The sequence below is a fragment of the Myodes glareolus genome, chromosome 14 (assembly GCF_982192425.1).
Source record: "Myodes glareolus chromosome 14, mMyoGla1.1, whole genome shotgun sequence".
NCBI classification, from domain to species: domain Eukaryota; kingdom Metazoa; phylum Chordata; class Mammalia; order Rodentia; family Cricetidae; genus Myodes; species Myodes glareolus.
This window is the reverse complement of record NC_142039.1, coordinates 40,516,886-40,535,531: the sequence shown is the minus strand read 5'-3', so window position 1 is coordinate 40,535,531 and position 18,646 is coordinate 40,516,886. Positions and strand designations below refer to the sequence as shown.

General features: G+C 38.5%; 1 pseudogene; it reads left to right on the top strand.

The window, feature by feature from the left end:
- The first annotated feature begins 17,368 nt into the window (after positions 1-17,368).
- On the top strand, positions 17,369-18,310 carry LOC125396267 (vomeronasal type-1 receptor 4-like; annotated as a pseudogene).
- Positions 18,311-18,646: the final 336 nt, after the last annotated feature.

The following is an 18,646-nucleotide window of genomic DNA, read 5'->3' as shown; positions in this document are numbered from 1 at the left end:
TCTAGGTCACTTGGGCATTAATCTGAACAGTTATAAAAATCCTTAGGGAAGATAAGGATGTTATTAATCATGCGAAAGAGATGGCTAATTCCTTTCATGACTATAAGATGGATGATGAAACCTTAATATTGATTTATTAAAAAAAGCAAAAGTAGAAATCCCCCCCTCCACTTAAGGAAAAATCAAAAGTTAAAATGCCACACTGACAGCTCTAGGGGTGATTGCTCCCCAGCTCCCTTACTGGGGCTTCTTTCAGATTTGTGCCCTCCCTTGTCTGAAGATTTCCCTAAAGCATGGGTGAGGAATTTGATGATTAATCTAATCTTGAAATCTTGACATTTCTTAATGAGGACTTAGGAGAGCCTGTGGAAAAGTTAAGTTTAGAACCCAGGCAAGCTAGGGCATGGCAGGGAAAAAGAATTCATTTATCAACTCCTTTCTAGCCTCATGAGCTGAGCTTGGTATTTCCAGCACAATTTTAACAAAGTCAAAACGTTTATCAGTGATTTAACATGGATATAATGATAGAGTTTTTTAAAGGCATGTGATTCCTACGGGACTGTTGGATATTGTTATGAATACTTTCCTGGTTAGAATAATCCTGCACAATGGCTGCCATATGATTTACATATAACTGATAAAATGGGTATTAGTTCTTCCCAATTCTCCAGTGATAAAGATGGCTTACTTTCATGAAGTCCACGAAAAGTTCAATAACTAGGACTAAGGGGTGATTCTGGAAATGCTACATATGAAATTGTGATAGTAGTTGGTAGATGGGTTGCAACAAATGATTAATATCAAGATATATACCTCCCACAGGCCTTCCACCAGGCTATCGCTGCCTGGAAGAAAACCGATACAGGTCCTATCTTTAGCTGTATTTACATAAAAAAACTATAGTAGGTCCTTCTCTGAGCCTCTGCACTCAAAGATTCCATTGAAAAACAAGTTAAAAGGAATTAAATTCAAAAGCTATTATTGTAACATCTGGCTTTGATAAGGTCAATAAGGATTACCAAGGATTAATTAGGAAAGATGGGGGGGGGTATGTAAAAATGTGGGGACTACAAACATAAAGCAAAATTAGCTGCTTTAGAAACATATGTTGTTCAAGAACAAATGTCAGCAAAATGTTTCAATTATGGCTCACCTGGCCACTTAAAGAAACAATGTAAATCCGGCCAAATTCCCAGAATCTGGTTAGATCACCTCCTTGTTCAGTCCCAGTCCAAGTCTTTCTGAAAAGCCATTGACTATGATACTGGGACCTGTTTCCTCTGCATATACTGGATTTTGGGGATCCAGTCTGTTTGGACACTCACCTTCCTGGACCTGGAGGGAGGGGGAAGGAGCTGGAACTTCTCACAGGGCAGGAAACCCTGACTGCCCTAAGGGACGAAGAGGGAGGAGGAGAGGGAGTGGGGGGAGTGGGAGGGTGTTGGGAAGAGGGGCGGAAATGGAAACTTTTATAATTTAATAAAATTTACAAAAAAAAAGAAACAATGTAAAGTGCCTTTGTAACAACCGATTTCTCAGAGTCAAGGATCTAGCTCATACCCTAAATGCAAAACAGTCAAACTCTGGTCTATGGAATGCCAAACTAAATATGAGGACAGCAGCTCATCACTTAGCAACAATAGCAATATCATCCTGCAACTTTGAAGTAGATTGAAGGTCCTCACTCAGGCCTCACAAAGCTAGAGTGTGAAATCCAAAAATGATAGCATTTGTACCATCTTCAGAATGTAATCAATTCTATTCTTTTATTACGGGCTGTTACACAAGGAAATGCTGCTATTGATATTTGTTGTCCTAAAGACATGTTGTTTCCCCTCTTCAATGACCTTTTATGTTATACATAGGATATTGGGAACCTATACTGCCTGGAACAGTTGGACTTTTATTAGGTCATAATAGTTTATCTATGAAAGGAAATACAGTTCATACAAGAGTTATTGATAAGGATTATATAGAAGAAATTGTAGTCATGATCCCAGTGCCCACTGACTGGCAACTAAAGCATGAGACAAAATTGCATGGTTATAATTATTGCCTTATATAGTCCCTTTGCAGAAAAAATGTACTTTGTGAGGGAGTGTTTGGTAGTATAGGTAAAACTTTAGTTTTCAACACTTTATTAAAGGAAAATTATAAATCACATTGGGTTTAAAAAATAAGAGAAAACACTTTTACAGGATTGATTGATTCTGGAGCTGATGTCTCTATTATAACTACGAAAAAGTGACCCCTGGAATCGCCTGTTGTTGTTTTTAACTAAGTCTTTATAATCTATTTTATTAATAAATACTTGGGAGCCAAATTCTCAGATGAAACCTGCTAGCTCATAGAGACAAGGATAGAACTCATCTTCTTCTTCGTCATCCCAGAAAAAAAGAGCTTTCTCCTATGTCATCTTTAAGAAAAACTCCAACCAGATGTCCCTCCCTCCTACTTCCTGTGCCTCTTTATCTCTCCTCTTGACTTCCTCTTACTCTTTATGCTTTTTAATGTCAGCGAGTTGTTTGTTCTGCCCCTTAATCTATAGTTGTTTTTATTTAATCTTGTTTATAATATTCAGGCAGAAACATCTTAGATAAAAGGTATGTGCTATGGCTGAGCCACACCATAACAAAAAGTAGATTTTTCCCACTAAATAATGCAATCTCAGGGTCACAGTATGATCAAATATCCTGCAATATATCTCTTTTTGTATAAAAGGGAGAAGATTTATGACAGTAAAACCATTTACAATAATGAAGCTATTTCTGCCAAGCTTTCCACAATGTTTAGCTTGGTTAATTTTGACAGTCTTAGGATAAAATATTTTTGACTTCACAATTCTGTAAAATGTTCGTGTCATTCCAATATGAACTCAGTGATTTGAATGTCCTGAGTAGCTTGTAGTTCAATGCTGATCTTTGGCCAGTATTTGTCAACTTAGTGGCATTACCACAAGCCAGGTAGATTCATCGTTGCATAACCCCATTATTCTTGTGGACCTCAAAGATAATATTAGGCCAATTTATTCTTTCCCTTGGAACATTTTCTCTTGATTATATGTCCGTTTTCTTTATACATTTCACTTGTTCAGTGGTCTCTGGATTGCTTAGCTGGATGCAAAACCCTACGCCAACACTCACTCTGGGAGCTTTCTTTTTTTTTTTTTTTGGCAAGTTATATCTTACCTAGGACAAAATATTTTTGAATAAAAAAGGATTATTTTTCAATTAAAAAATTCTTTTGAAAATTTGAAACTAAATATACCTTAGTATGTGTGGACATGCTTGAATTTCCTGACCATTGTTTAGACTGGAGTGGATCTACATGCGTGGTCCATCTTAATGTCAAAGAAACCAAGTAACCACACTCTAGGTCAGAATGTGCAGCCACACTTGTCAACAACTCTGAACAAGCTAAATCCCTCGCCTTCAGGCAAGGCGGAAATAGGCTCATATTTTTGCGTTTCCACACTTGAATATTGTTTTCTATTTGCTCATGTTCTAGAATTATTTCCAGTGATAGAAACTGCACCAATTTTGTCTTCACATCCTTTTTATGCTCCAATTATAATAAAAACCACAACAGCTGGTTAAAGTCCACACACTTTCTTTTGTTTATTAACAATTATTGTGCCCCTTCCTGGTTTTGTTACAGATGGAAACAAGCAAGCTAACCCACTCACCTGCGCTATTTTTACTTCTCTAGAGAAGGAGCCCCAGCACCACACATTAGCGTTGATGAACTCCATGTGCAACCCACCTCCCGCTGAAGGAAACAAGTGAGGGGAGATGTGGGAGGACGTCCTGTGGGTGCTCCTCTATGTGTTAGTTATGTAGCTGGAGTTGATCCTGGGGGTTAAAAACTAATAAATTAAAACAAATGGATGACACTCACTTTACTTTTGTGCCTCAGAAGCTGCACTTGCTCATCTACATGGACACATTGTCTTAATTTTTTCAACTATACATCAATCCCCAGAGAATGCTTCTGCTGAGTGCTCTTCTCTTATGTGAACGTTTGCTGTTATGGGAGTGCCTACTTCAATAAAAACTGACAACGGAGCAGCATACATTTAGTAAAATTTTTTTTAAAATATCTGTAAGGAATGAAATATTAACCATATTACAGGTATTTCTTATACTCTTCAATGCCAGGTTATAAGTGAAAGAGCATTGAAGCAACAATTGTTTTTAAAAACTAAAAAAGGAGAACACCAAGGGATATTGGTGCAATTTACTTTTTTACCCTTAATTTTATAAAAATTAGCCTCAGAGTTGTTTTGATTTGCATTTCCTTGATCACTAAGGAGGTTGAGCATGACCTTAAGTGTCTTTTGGCCATTCAAACTTCTTCTTTTGAGAATTCTATGTTCAGTTCATTGCCCCATTTTTTTTTTAAATTGGGTTAACTAGCTTTTCAAAGTCTAGTTTCTTGAGTTCTTTATATATTTTGGAGATCAGATCACTTTGTCTGATGTGGGGTTGGTGAAGATCTCCCAGTCAGTAGGTTGCCTTTTTGTCTTAATAACAGTGTCCTTTGTTTTACAGAGGCTTCTCAGTTTCAAGAGGTCCCATTTATTAATTGCTGCTCTTATTGTTTGTGCTACTGGGGTCTCCTGTGCCCATGTGTTGTAGACTACTTCCCACTTTCTCTTCTGTCAGATTCAGTGTGGTCAGAATAATATTGAGGTCTTCAGTCCATTTGGACTTGTCAGAATGACTAAAATCAAAAACACCAATGAAAGCCTATGCTGGAGAGGATGTGGAGTAAGGGGAACACTCATCCATTGTTGGTGGGAATGCAAATTTGTTCAACCACTTTGGAAATCAGTGTGGCGGTTTCTCAGGAAACTGGGAGTCAACCTCCCTCAGAACCCAGCAATTCCACTCTTGGGAATATACCCAAGAGATGCCCTATCATACTACAAAAGCATTTGTTCAACTCTGTTCATAGCAGCACTATTTGTAATAGCCAGAACCTGGAAACAACCTAGGTGCCTCTCAATAGAAAAATGGATAAAGAAGGTGTGGAACATATACACATTGGAGTTTTACTCAGTGGTAAAATACAATGACATCTTGAATTTTGCATGCAAATGGATGGAAATAGAAAACACTTTACTGAGTAAGGTAACCCAGACCCAAAAAGAGGAATATGGTATGTACTCACTCATAAGTGGATTCCAGCCATAAATAAAGGACATTGAGCCTATAATTCGTGATCCTAGAGAAGCTAAATAAGAAGGTGAACCTAAAGAAAAACATATAGTTATCCGCTTGGATATTGGAAGTTGACAAAATTGCCGGGCAGGGGTTGGGAGCACGGGGGTATGGGTGAGGTGGGGATAAAGGGAAATGGAGGGAAAGAAGGGAAAGGGGAGGATAGGGAGAGCTTGAGGGAATGGGAGGGTTGGGACAAAGGAGGGGTGGATGTGGGGGCAGGGAAGTAAATATCTTAATTAAGGGAGCCATTTTAGGGTTGGCAAGAGACTTGTCTCTAGTGGGGTTCCCAGGTGTCCAAGGAGATGTCCCCAGCTTGTTCCTTGAGCAGTAGAAAAAAGTGTTCCTGAACTGGCCTTCTCCTATAGCCACACTGATGAATATCTTGCATATCACCATAGAAACTTCATCTGGTGAGGGATGGAGATGAAGACAGAGACCCACACTGGAGCACTGGTCTGAGCTCCCAAGGTCCTGATGAGGAGCAGAAGGAGAGAGAACATGAACAGGGAGGTCAGGACCACGAGGGGTGTGTTCACCCACTGAGACAGTGGAAAGATCTAATGGGAGCTTGTAGGGAGCCATCTGATTATCGTCATTACAAGATGGCGCTGGCGGTCCTGCAGCTTGGAGGTAAACAAGTCCTTATTTGGTATTGTCGCGTGGGGCTGAGCGCCCTTTGCCTGTACATGTGCAATGGAGCCTTGTCCCTGGCCAATCACGAGGTTTCGGGCATCAGCAGACTGGTATTCACCAATCAGGACAGTACCCGAGTCCCTTCAACCTATATAAGCAGATGCTGCTTGGCTTTCTCTCTCTCTCACTTCCTGCTCTCCCTTCAACCAAGAGGCTCCAATAAAGTGTGATTTGAAAAGAATCCTTGACTCGTGGTCGTTCTTCCTTGCTGGTCAAGGGGTCCGCCACAGGAGCTCACCAAGGTCAGTTGAAGTGGGACTGATGGAGCATGTGATCAAGCTGGACTCTCTGAATGTGGCTGACGGTGGAGGCTGACTGAGAAGCCAAGGACAGTGGCTCTGGGCTTTGATTCTACTGCATGGACGGGCTTTGTGGGAGCCTTGTCTATCTAAATGCTCACCTTCCTGGACCTGGGAGGAACAGGAAGGACCTTGGACTTCCTATAGAGTTGGGAACTCTGACTGCTCTTTGGCTTGGAGAATTAGGTGGAGGAGAAGTGTGGGGAGGGAAGGGGAGGAAAGTAGGAGGTGGAATTTTAAATAAATAAATAAATAAATCGACAAAAAATTAGTCTCAAGGTGGTATATGTTCAAGAGCTTAGAAACAGTTCCCTTCAAAACATTCTGAACTGCCTTTAAATAGGTCTATGTGATTTAAAAAACATTGATACTTGGAAGCTCCATTTCCTGAAGAAAATTGTTACAGATGAATCATCGAATCAGGAATTTCTCTTTGGCTACTCTGTTTCAGGCCATTAAAGATGATGTCAGAGGGCAAGGAGACAGTGGAAGTCACCAGAAAGATAACAACTATCCAACTAAAGGCAAAAGGAGATAACGACTGTATCATTAGAAGTTAAGTCTGTCCACTTGGGATCAAGTTAAAGTCCTAGGCACCAAGGGAGAAGTTATTTGTGAAGCACACAGGACCCTGTGTTACCTGATAATCTTTTCTGGTGATGCCAGCTGCATTGATCTGTGTATCTGAGGTGAGTGCCTCTGAGCACATGTATTGGTATATGTTTCTCATCCTTTGCTTCAGCTTGTGAATTACATGAATCCAGTTGTTGTCTTCTTTATGAATGACTCTGTGTTTTTGACTGGATCTTGGGACAGTAGATGTTAGAGTCATTCATTCATTTGAATAAGAGATTGAGTTTAATTATTCTTTGGGATTTGAATTGCTTGCTACTTGCATAGGACATAATAACATTTGTATTCCTATGAAAGAGCAAATATAAGCTTATGTTCTACCAGATTCCAGAACAACTAATAATATGGATCTCTTTTGAAGAATAACAATCCAAACTACATCCAATACTATTAGTTACAGTATTTATCTGAAAAATTTATTGAATACCTCGAAGGAAAAAAAATAAAATTCTGTTCACCATCCTGAGACTGACAATGGGAAGGATAAACAAGGATTCTACCAGCCATGGGGCTCAAAAACTGTGGTTAGAAAATTTAAATATTTGTTATATAATAATGTGGTGGTTTGAATATAATGGGCCCAAAAGGTTCATATATTTGATGCTAAGGCATCAAGGATTGTTCCCACTTGACAAGGTTTAGGAGATGTGGCCTTGTTAGAGGAAGTATGTCCCTGGAGGTTTCAAAAACCCACACCTGTCCCAGGCTCTCTCTTTCTCTCTCTGTCTTCTCTGCCTGTCTCTGTCTTTCCCACTCTATCTCTCTCTCTCTTCCTCCCTCCCCATCTTTCTATCAAGACATAATTCTCAGCTACTACTCAAGTACCATGAGCATCATGCCCTCACAGTGATGAGAATTCACCAACCCTCTAAAACTGTAAACCAGGCCCTAGTTAAATGTGTTCTTTTATAAGACTTGCCTTGGTCATTGTGTCTCTTCACAGCAAAAGAACAGCGACTAAGACAAGTAATAATATATTGGCATACTAGCACACTTAAAACAGCATGCAGGACTACACAGAATGGCTTGCAAACATTGCTACAGATAAAGATAAAGGGTGCTGGCAAAGATGAGGGAACTGCACTCTTTTAGGTGTGACTGTCCTCTGCATGAAGAAAGGAGCTCTAAGATGGAACTGTTTTTTTGTTTCTGTTTTTTTGTTAATCTATATTAACATTATTGATGCTTTCTTTAAATGGATGTTTCTGAATCCAAGTTTTTCTGTCTATTACATAAGAAATGGATTAGTACTTTGTCAAGGAAATTATCTACATTTTTCTGACTGGTCTTGATGTTACGACTCAAATGAACTTAAGAATCATATATAGAACATTTCATCCAAACATAGAAAAATATATTTCCTTCATCTTCTCAGCACCTTATGGAATCTTCTCAAAAATTAGACTCATACTAGACCACAAAGCAAACCTCAACAGATACAAAAAAATTGGAATAACCCCAATGTATCTAAATATATCACAATGGCTTAAAATTAGAATTCAAAAGCAATACTAATTTCAGAAAGCCCACAAACAAATGGAAATTAAACAATGTTCACCTAAATCACCTATGATCATGGAAGAAATAAAGGAAGAAATTAAAGACTTCCTTATATTCAATGGAAAAGACCACACAACATACCAAAATTTTTGGAACACAATGAGAGCAGAGTTAAGAGGGAAGTTCATAGCACTAAATGTTTACATAAAGAAGTTGAAAAAATCCTACACTAGTGAGTTAACAAAATACTTGTAAACTCTAGAACAAAAAGAATCAAACTCTTCCAGGAGGATTAGATGGCAGGGTAATTAAAAAAAAATAATAAAATAATCAAATTGAGAGCTGAAATCAACAAAATAGAAACAAAGAAAACAATACAAAGAATCAATGAGAAAAAGGGTTGTTTCTTTGAGAAAAATCAGTAAAATAGACAAATCTTTACCCAAACTAATCAAAAGGCAGAGAGAATATCCAAAATAACAATATCAGAAATGAAAAGAAGGACATAACAACAGACATGGAGGAAATCCAGTCAATAATCAGGTCATTCTTCAAAAACCTGTACTCCACAAAACTGGAAAACTTAAAGGAAATGGACAATTTTTATGGAAAAATATCACCTATCAAAATTAAATTAAGACCAGATAAGCAAATTAAATAGACCTATAACCTATAATTAAAGGAATAGAAATAGTCATCCAAAGTCTCCCAATCATAAAAAGGCCAAGGCTAGATGGTTTCAACACAGAATTCTACCAGAATTTCAAAGAACTAATAACAATACTCCTCAGATTATTACACACAATAGAAATAGAAGAAACTTTGCCAAACTCTTTTACAGGGCTACAATTTTCTTGATACCCAGTCCACACAAATATGCAACTAAGACAGAGAATTACAAACCAATTTTACTTATGAACATGCAAAAATACTCAATAAAATACTGGCAAACTGTATCCAAGAACACATCAGAAAAATCATTCACCATGACCAAGTAAGTTTGATTCCAGAAATGCAGGGATGGTTTAACATATTAAAATCTTTGGATGCTCACCTTCCTAGACCTGGAGGGAGAGGGGAGGAACTTGAACTTCCCACAGGGCAGGGAACCCTGACTGCTCTTAGGACTGGAGAGGGAGGAGGAGAGGGAGTGGGGGGAATGGGAGGGTATGGGGAGGAGGGGAGGAAGTGGAAATTTTTATAAACAAATAAATTAATTAATTAAAAAAATAAATAAAATGCTGATTGGCCAGTAGCCAGGCAGGAAGTATAGGCAGGCGACCAGAATAGGAGAATTCTGGGAAGAGAAAAGGCTCAGTCTGCAATCGTCAACCAGACTTGAGGAAGCAAGATGAGAATGCCTCACTGTTAAAGGTATCAAGCCACATGACTAACACAGACAAAAATTATGGGTTAATGTAAGATGTAAAAGTTAATTAATAAGAAGCCTGAGCTAATTGGCCAACCAGTTTATAATTAAAAAAAGAGTAACGAAAAAAAGAGTAACAAAATAAATATTGTCTCTTTTTAAAGATTCATTTTATTGAATTGTATTAATTTTATGCTTGTTTTGATATATATATATATATTATATATGCACCATATTGGTACAGTATCAGCAGGGGTCAGAAAGAGGGTGCTGGACCCCTTGGCATTAAAGTTACAGATGGGTGTGAACCATTACACAGGTGCTAGGAAATAAACCAATATTCTCTGCAAAAGCAATGAAAGCTTTTCACAGCAGAGACATCTATCTTTACAACGTCAATACAAATGAACTACTATTATAGTCCATAAGCACAGCTATTGAACGAAGTCAGTATGTCTGATCATACAGTGCATATTCCATATTAAATGCAAATATTAATCAAGAACAAGATAAACAAAAATAAAATCTGTCAATGTAACCCACCATATAAACAAACAAACAAACAAAAAACCATGACCATCTCATTAGATGCTGAAAAAGCCTTTGACAAAATGTAGCACCCCTTCATGATAAAGGTCTTGGAAAGAACAGGGATGCAAGGAACATACCTAAACATAATTAAGGCAATATACAGCAAGCCAACAGCCAACATCAAACTAAATGGAGAGAAACTCCTAGTAATCTCACTAAAATCAGGAACAAGACAAGGTTGTCCACTCTCTTTACATATATTCAATATAGTGCTTAAGGTCCTAGCTAGAGCAATAAATTAACAAAAGGAGATCAAGGAGATACAAATTGTAGAAGAAGAAATCAAATTCTTTCTCTCTGCTGATAATATGATAGCTTACATAAGTAAGCCCAAAAATTATACCAAAGAGCTTCTACAGCTCATGAACACCTTCAGTAAAGTAGCAGGATATAAGATTAACTCAAAAAACTCAGCAGCCCTCCTTGTACAGATGATAAATGGGCTGAGAAAAAGCAATCAGAGAAACATCATCCTTCATAATAGTCACAAATAACACTAAATGTCTTGGAGTAATTCTAGTCAAAGAAGCGGACGACCTGTATGACAAGAACTTTAAAATCTTTGAAGATTTTCCTCAAATAACTTGAGGAAAAGAGCAGAAAATGGAAAGATCTCCCATGCTCTTGAGTAGGTAGAATTAGCACAGTAACTACTGAGCAGTTTCTCCAGCCATGGTTTAATAATCTAAGTTGCTACCCTGTTACAGTGGAATATTGTAAGCTGGCAATACAAAATGGAGGTGACCAGTGACCCCAGCATGTCCTCTGTCTGCGGTGGTCAATTTTCTCTATGGAATTCCTGTATGGAAGCTGCATGAGGGACTTGCTTTTTGAGATTTTATTGTCTTATACTAAATTAACTAGTCAGAGAAGTATAAGTTTTAAATTGTTTTATTTTCCTTTATGTTTCAAGGACAACAAAGTTAGAGGTTTCCCAGAAACAACAAAAACAGACAACTGAGGGAAGTACTCCTTGTTGGGTCAGAGATATCATTTTAAAATTTCTTTATTATTACTAGATTTTTAACATTAAAAACACTTTAATTTCAGAAGATGGATGCTTAAAAGAAATCCCACACTAGCTCAGAATTGAGAATAACAGATGGTTATTTATTTAGGGGTAAATTCACAAACGTATATCCTCTGCTGGAACGGAGAACAGCAACTGAATCCCGCAGCCAGAAAAGAGGCCAGATGCAAGCATTACATCGGCATAAATAGCATAATAGGCCACGTCCCAGTTGGTGGCTAACTTAAAGGCTATTGGCTGTAGAATTTTCTACAGCAAAATTCAAATATATTTGTATTATATTCTTCCCCTCCTCCAAGAACCTCCAGATCCTCTCCTCTTCTTTACTCACCAAACTTCCTGCTCTTTCTCAAAAAAACAAATCCCAATACAAGAACAAAACTCCCCAAAACAGAGAAAACAAAATAAAAAAATACACATCCAAAAAGAAAAAACCATCCAAACTATAACCAAATAAGAGTAGAAATACACACACACACACACACACACACACACACACACACACACACAAACACACACACACAAAAGAAAAAACTGTGGAGTTCAATTATGTGCTGCTCAACTACTCCTGAATGTGAGATCCTGTGAGTAGTTGATATACCCAGTGTCTCTGTATTGGAGAAAATGAATTTTCCCACTCCTAGCTAGTATAAGTGACAACTCAGTCATTAACTTGTATCTCAGTGACTAGTTTTCGATTCATTCATTTTAATATAATATATATTGTAAAAAAAAAACAAGAATATCACATCGAAGTTAGAAAAGACAGACAAACAGGAGGAAAGAACCTAAAAGATGGCACAAGATTCAGAGAACTACTCATTCACATACTCAGTAATCCAATAAGAACTGGAAGCACACAGAGGACCTGGTGCAGACCTGTGTAGGCCCTGTGCTTGCTGCTTGAGTCTATGCATTCTTATGAGCTTTGCTCACGGTGATTTAGATTTTTTTTTTTTGGTATCTTATATCTACTTTGACTTTAACGCTCTTTGCACACCCTTTTCTGTGGCATTCTCTGAGCTCTGAGAGGTGGGATTTGATGGAGACATCCTGTTTAGGACTGAATGGTCCAAGGTCTCTCACCCTCTGTGTAGTGTCTGACTGTGGGTCTCTGTATTTGTTCCCATCTGCTGCAGGAGGAAGTTTCTTTAATGATGGATTAACAAGACACTGATTTATGACTATAGTACAATGTCATTAGGAGTCATTTTATCACTACATTTCCCCTTATAGGACTGGTAATTAGACTGGTAATATTTGGTTTTACCCTCTGTCCCTGAGCTATTTATTCTCAGGTTCTTGGTTAACCAAACAGTGTCAAACATGGGTTTCATCTTGTGGAGTTGGTTACTGCCACAAGCTTTGTGCTACCAGTGTCCTAGCAAATACTACAGCACTACACCATTGTAGACAAAGGGTTTGTGCCTGGATTGTTCTTCTGATAGCATGCAGAGAACCTTCCAGTAACAAAGACACTGGAACATAGGGGTGAAGACTCATTGTAGGTATCGAGTTGACATCTCCAACTTCAGTGAGTAGTGTACATGAGATGTTAAGCAATGGAGCCTTGGAGTCAGTTTCTGGGTAGCAACCTAGAATCTTGTCTTGGCAATAGCCTGGGTTGTTTGGGGATTCCATGGGGCCCTTTGGCCAACAACCTCTTTTTTTTTTCTAATTTCTGTCTACCATGCCATATGTAACATATAACTTAGTTTCCCTGTTTCTGGATTCCACTTTCAATAGAGAGGACAGATGTAGATGGAGACTGTTCATTTCCCGACTGCCCAGACCCGAAATCATCACTCAGAAACTGTATTAATTACAACACTGCTTGGCCTATTAGCTTATGCATATTTCTAGCTAACTCTTATATCTTAAATGAACCCATTTCTATTAGCCTGTGTATCAGCATGTGGTTGTGGCCTACCGGTAAGATTCTGTCCAGTGTCCAGCGTGTGTCTCCTGAAGTGACTCTACAGCTTCTCTTTGACTCCGTCGACTCTCACTATATTTCTTTTCCATCCCGGCTATATTCTGTTAAGCTAGTGTCCAAAAGCAATATTTTTTAATTAACCAATGGCAATAAAACTTACTTATAGCATACAAAGGGAAATTCCATGTCAGAGAAATTCTGGTTTACTCAAAAACTATCCTTTATTGCAAGAAGAAGCATTTTTGGCTTTTAATGTGTGTAGCTGCACCTATATGTATGGAGACACCATCATGCAGAGAACAGAGTAAGAGCCATGGCCTAGACCGCATATCCTATGTCAATCCAATGATGCTTTCTCTTCAAGAACAAAATAATGATGTCATCACTTCTAATCTTAGCCCTATATATTTCTTTATGCCATTTTCCATCCAGGACAGGTAGAGTCTTTTTGGAACTAGAATGGAATGTAAGTTGAATGTCCACTCTTGTGTAAGCATAAGTTTTAGAAAAGTCACTGAAGTTTTATGATGAGTAAATATTGCTTTTTAAATAAGGCCAAGTAGGCATCATTTCAGTCCCATATGATATTTAATGTAAAGGAAATGAAGGAATTGGGAGAGTTCTGTACACAGAAACTTAGTTCATTTTCTCAACTCACATTCTTCTTCTCAAAATAATTAATCCCCAATTAAGCTTTAAATAAGTTCTGAGCAAAACAGATGTAGTGATTGTGGAAAAAGGGAAGCTGTACTTCAGGGACCAGGGCTCAGCAGAGGCCTTCCTTCCCCCTGACACTGTGACAACATGAAACTTGAAGTCTGCAATTCCTGATGGTAGCCAAGAGCCCCACAAATCCTGAAGTACAAATATAACCTAACAAGTGTCACCTTCCCAGAGCTGCTCCAGAGCCTGTCTGCACCACAGAGGTCCAGGTGAGTACACGGAGGTAAGATCTTCTATCCCCTCAGCTGGGCCATGGAAAGTTTTGTGAAAGCAGAAGACTCTCTCTGACTAATCCAAGGAGCAGGTGAGAGGCTCCATAAATCTCAGGACCTCCATTTCCTTCTGTACCCGGCTCCAGAAAGATCAAAGGAGACTAGTTCCCGGAGATACAGAGATGGAATAGAAATGCTGAGGCATCGCTCTCCATCCTGCGGCTGGAGTATTAAGACAGAGCTCGGGCTTTGGCTAACACTTTCCTGTTCATCTAATGTTTGATTTTCTGGTAATTTCTATTATTCCAGTATTCTCTTTTTTCCCCTCAAAAGTTCAATCACAATTCAGAAAACCTTTGATTAAGGTTTCTTTCTCATTTTTTTTCTTAAAGGAATCAATAGCATATAAAAGATTTTAGATGTCTGTCAAACCCTGGAGATGACCATGACACACTCTTCTAACTAGAGAGACTGAGTCAAGGTCATTGCTGCTCAGGGCTACCCTGGTTTAATAGGGAGACTGTCTCAAAAATAACAACATAAAAGAAAAACAAACAAATTTTCCTGTTTGATCCATCATGTTTGCCAGCCTCGTGACTCCAACAGTTTCACTAGTGCTTGTAATGTTGGTTCTTTTCACTTTTGGTGCATTTCCACTTTTCAAATATTTGCACATATTTCTTTTACAATGCCATCATAACTCCTAATTTGAAGGTTTTCCTTCTGTATCCATCTTTAGTCTCTGCAGTCTATCACATAATAGCATATATATATATAGCAACTACAGTCTGTATGCCTGGTGTATGTGGAGAAACTTAAACCACTAAGTGAAAGACTTATCATTACCATCCTGAGAAGTCCAGCTACAATGGATCAAGGCTATGAAACTAGAACATCCTGAAATAGCTCATTTTACTTTTAACTGAGTGCTAAGTAGCAAAGACAAATAATCTGTTTTGCTTTTTTTGCTATTTTTTAAGAAAACCAGTATGGATGAATGTAGCCTATCAGGTTATTGGGATTTATTCCCACACATGGTATTATCCATATAGCTAAACACAGTTTATCCTATCTTTTAAATTAATTTCCTATATCATTACTTAATATAATGTGGAAGATGAGTCATCTCTCCCTCCTTTGACAGTGCACTCCAGTAGAAGGAATCCCTTATTAGAAGATCAGAATCTGTTCTGAAATGTGATTGAAACTTTTGGGGAAATAAAGAGAAGACTGGAAAATTACCAGGAAATCAAACCTTAAATGAATAGGAAAGCATTAATATTTTCCATCAGTATTTGAGGTGAATTATTGAAGGAATTTTTTTTACAGATTTCAACCTCTGACTAAATACTTAATTTTTATTCCAAATATGTTAATGAATGCTTACCTGCTTGGTATTAACATCTAGAACATATTTCATTATGTGCAGATATTTGGGGTGTCATTGTAATTTCTAGGGCACACTGATAATAAGGCAACAATTACCCCTCTGTCAGAGGAGCAGATGAAAAGCAATAATTGACATTTCTAAAGCCACGAGGCAACATAAACTCAAACCTGGGAGCACAGTTCTGTTCATGCAGGGCACAAGTAGCATCATCAAGACATAGACATTTAAAACAATCTTGTGGTTTTCACAGGATGAAGAGCAGTGTGAACAGAGGCATTCCAAGTACTCAGAACACACAAACTCATGAAGCATGCAGATTCCACTTCTTCTAGAAAAGGTACCAATGATTATCACAACTCCCTGAGAAATGAGAACGGAACACCCAGACATGAAGAATAGCATCCTGCCGAGAGCTTAAGTTCTGGAATCAGCTCAGACTGATGTAGAATAAAACAGCATGACTGATAAATAGGTTGGAAATAAAAAACAAGAGTAGAAGCATATTTCATATCAAGCTGACATAACTGTTGCTCACAAAGCCCCACAGAGGCAAAGGCCACCATGGCTTCTTTATGGGAGAATTCCTACTCATCCCAGTATGCCTAGTACTGTACTGTACGTAGCCAATGCTGAGGAGTCATAAGTCGTTAACTGCACTCATCTCACCACCGCACCTAACACCTTATTAATCCTTTTATTCCACCCCCCTCATCTTCTCCCCTGGTGGAGAGCTGATCCCTGCTCCCTGAGATGCCCTGAGGCCACTCACTGGAGTCACAAATGTCCTGAACTCATCCACTGGAGTCACGGCTCTCTGCTACCCCCTCTCCTAGGAAGAACTACAGGGTTCTGCTAGACACACTCCTTAGCTGCAACCTGGTGGGTCCATGAATTTTCCAACAAATCTTTTTATGACACAGCTTTAACTGTCAGGCCCTACCTGGAAAGGTTTTACAGTTTGATTTGACATTGAGAACTATCTTAAAAATGACCACTAAATATTTATACAGAATGAAATTATAAATAGAAGTTATAAAGCTGCAACACCAAAGACAAATCTAGAAATTGTTATGTTAGTTAAGATGCAGATAAGAAAGGAATATCAGACAAAGGAGGAAACAGTGTGGAGGGTAAAGTTAGCAGATCTGAGAGATGTTACAGGTGCTGACCCAGCAGGGTTTCCCAGTGTCTGTGATGTGGGGAAGCAGATAGGTTCAGTATGAACCTCAGATTTTGGGAACTGAGTAGGGAAATATGAAATAGAATGGGGAAATATGAAATAGAATGGGGAAATATGAAATAGAATGAGAAAAAGAGGAAGAAATTTTGGTTGGAGAATCTTGGAGTTCAATTCAGGTATGCTGAGAGTTAACTAGGATAATTCATGCACGCAGACAGAAACACACACACACACACACACACACACACAGACACAGAAACACACCCACACCCACACACAACTTCAAAAAGTCAATTTTGCTAGTGTAGTGCTCAAAAAATGAAAATCTTCCTTAAAACTTGACATTTTGAATAGCAGTTACCAAACTCACCTGTGAGAGCACACACAATATCCCAGAGTTCACAGTGTGGAGAAAGGTATTTCACGGACTTAATTTTCAACAATACATCTGCTCATTGCTGCCTCTTGCACACTAGAAAATGCTATTGTGTAAAATATGTTTTTCAGATCTACTTCTAACATTACTGATGCTTTCTTGAAAAGTGTTTGCATCCTGGGCACACATTTTTCTACTTGGAAAGGAATAAATGGTTTTGAATTTTATTATGGAAATGATTTTCTTCTTCATGACTGTGTTTGGCACTCTGGGGAATATTTCTGTTTCTGTGAATAATATGATCAGTTGGTGGAGAGGCCCTGAGAAGAAACCTATACACATTATTTTCATCCAATTGGCTTTTACAAACATCATAATCCTTCTTGCAAAAGGATTGCCAAAGACATTGGCAGCTTTTGGTTTGAGAAACTTCCTAGATGACATTGGATGTAAGATCCTCGTTTACCTGACAAGGGTGGCCCGTGGTGTCTCCATCTGCACCAGCAGTCTCCTCACTGTGGTCCAGGCCATCATCATCAGTCCCAGAGCATCTGGATGGAGGAGGCTCAGACCAAAGTCTGCATGGCATATCCTTCCATTCTTTTTATTCTTTTGGATACTCAATGCTTTAATAGGTATGAACCTAATTCATTCTGTTACAAGTACAAGCCTGAATATATCACAGCTTAAGAATGGTGGCAACTATTGTTACTTAATGTCAGAAAGTCAGAAAATTAAGTGGATTGTTCTCCCTTTCATGGTGCTGAGAGATGCTGTGTTTCAGGGAGCCATGGGAGCAGCCAGTGGCTACATGGTACTTCTTCTCCACAAGCACCACCAGCATGTCCTCTACCTTCAGAACTCCAAGTTTCTCTACAGAACTCCCCCTGAGCTGAGAGCTGCTCAGAGTATCCTCCTTCTGATGCTCTGTTTTGTTTTCTTCTATTGGTCAGACTGTGCTGTTTCTCTATTTTTAAGTCTCTTTTTAGCAAACAATCCCTTGATGGTAAATATTCAAGATTTTTTAACCCTCGGTTATGCAACTTTTAGCCCCTTTGTGTTGATTCATAGGGATGGACTTCTGGATGAGTGTAGGCATGCTCAGTGGTGAGAGAATTCAAGAAACTGTTTCTCCCATTTTTCTGTTCAATGAATGTGAATGAACTCTCAGTTCTACAATATTGTCTGTAAGTCAAAATATCACAAAGCAGCATAAGCTCGTCATAATTCTCAGACAATCTTCCTGGAGTCTCAAGCCTTGAGCAGAGAGAGGGGTTTACCTTAGCAAATTATAGCGATATAGAAACCTCATTCTCTTTATTGCCACACTTGGAAGGAACCTTATTTTTTAAACTTTTCCATATGGAAAAAGAGTTCTGTAGAGATTCTGTATTGGATTATTTGTTCTCTTGATGACCAATTTTTTGAGTTCTTTGTATATTTTGGAGATCAGACCTCTGTCTGATGTGGGGTTAGTGAAGATCTGTCT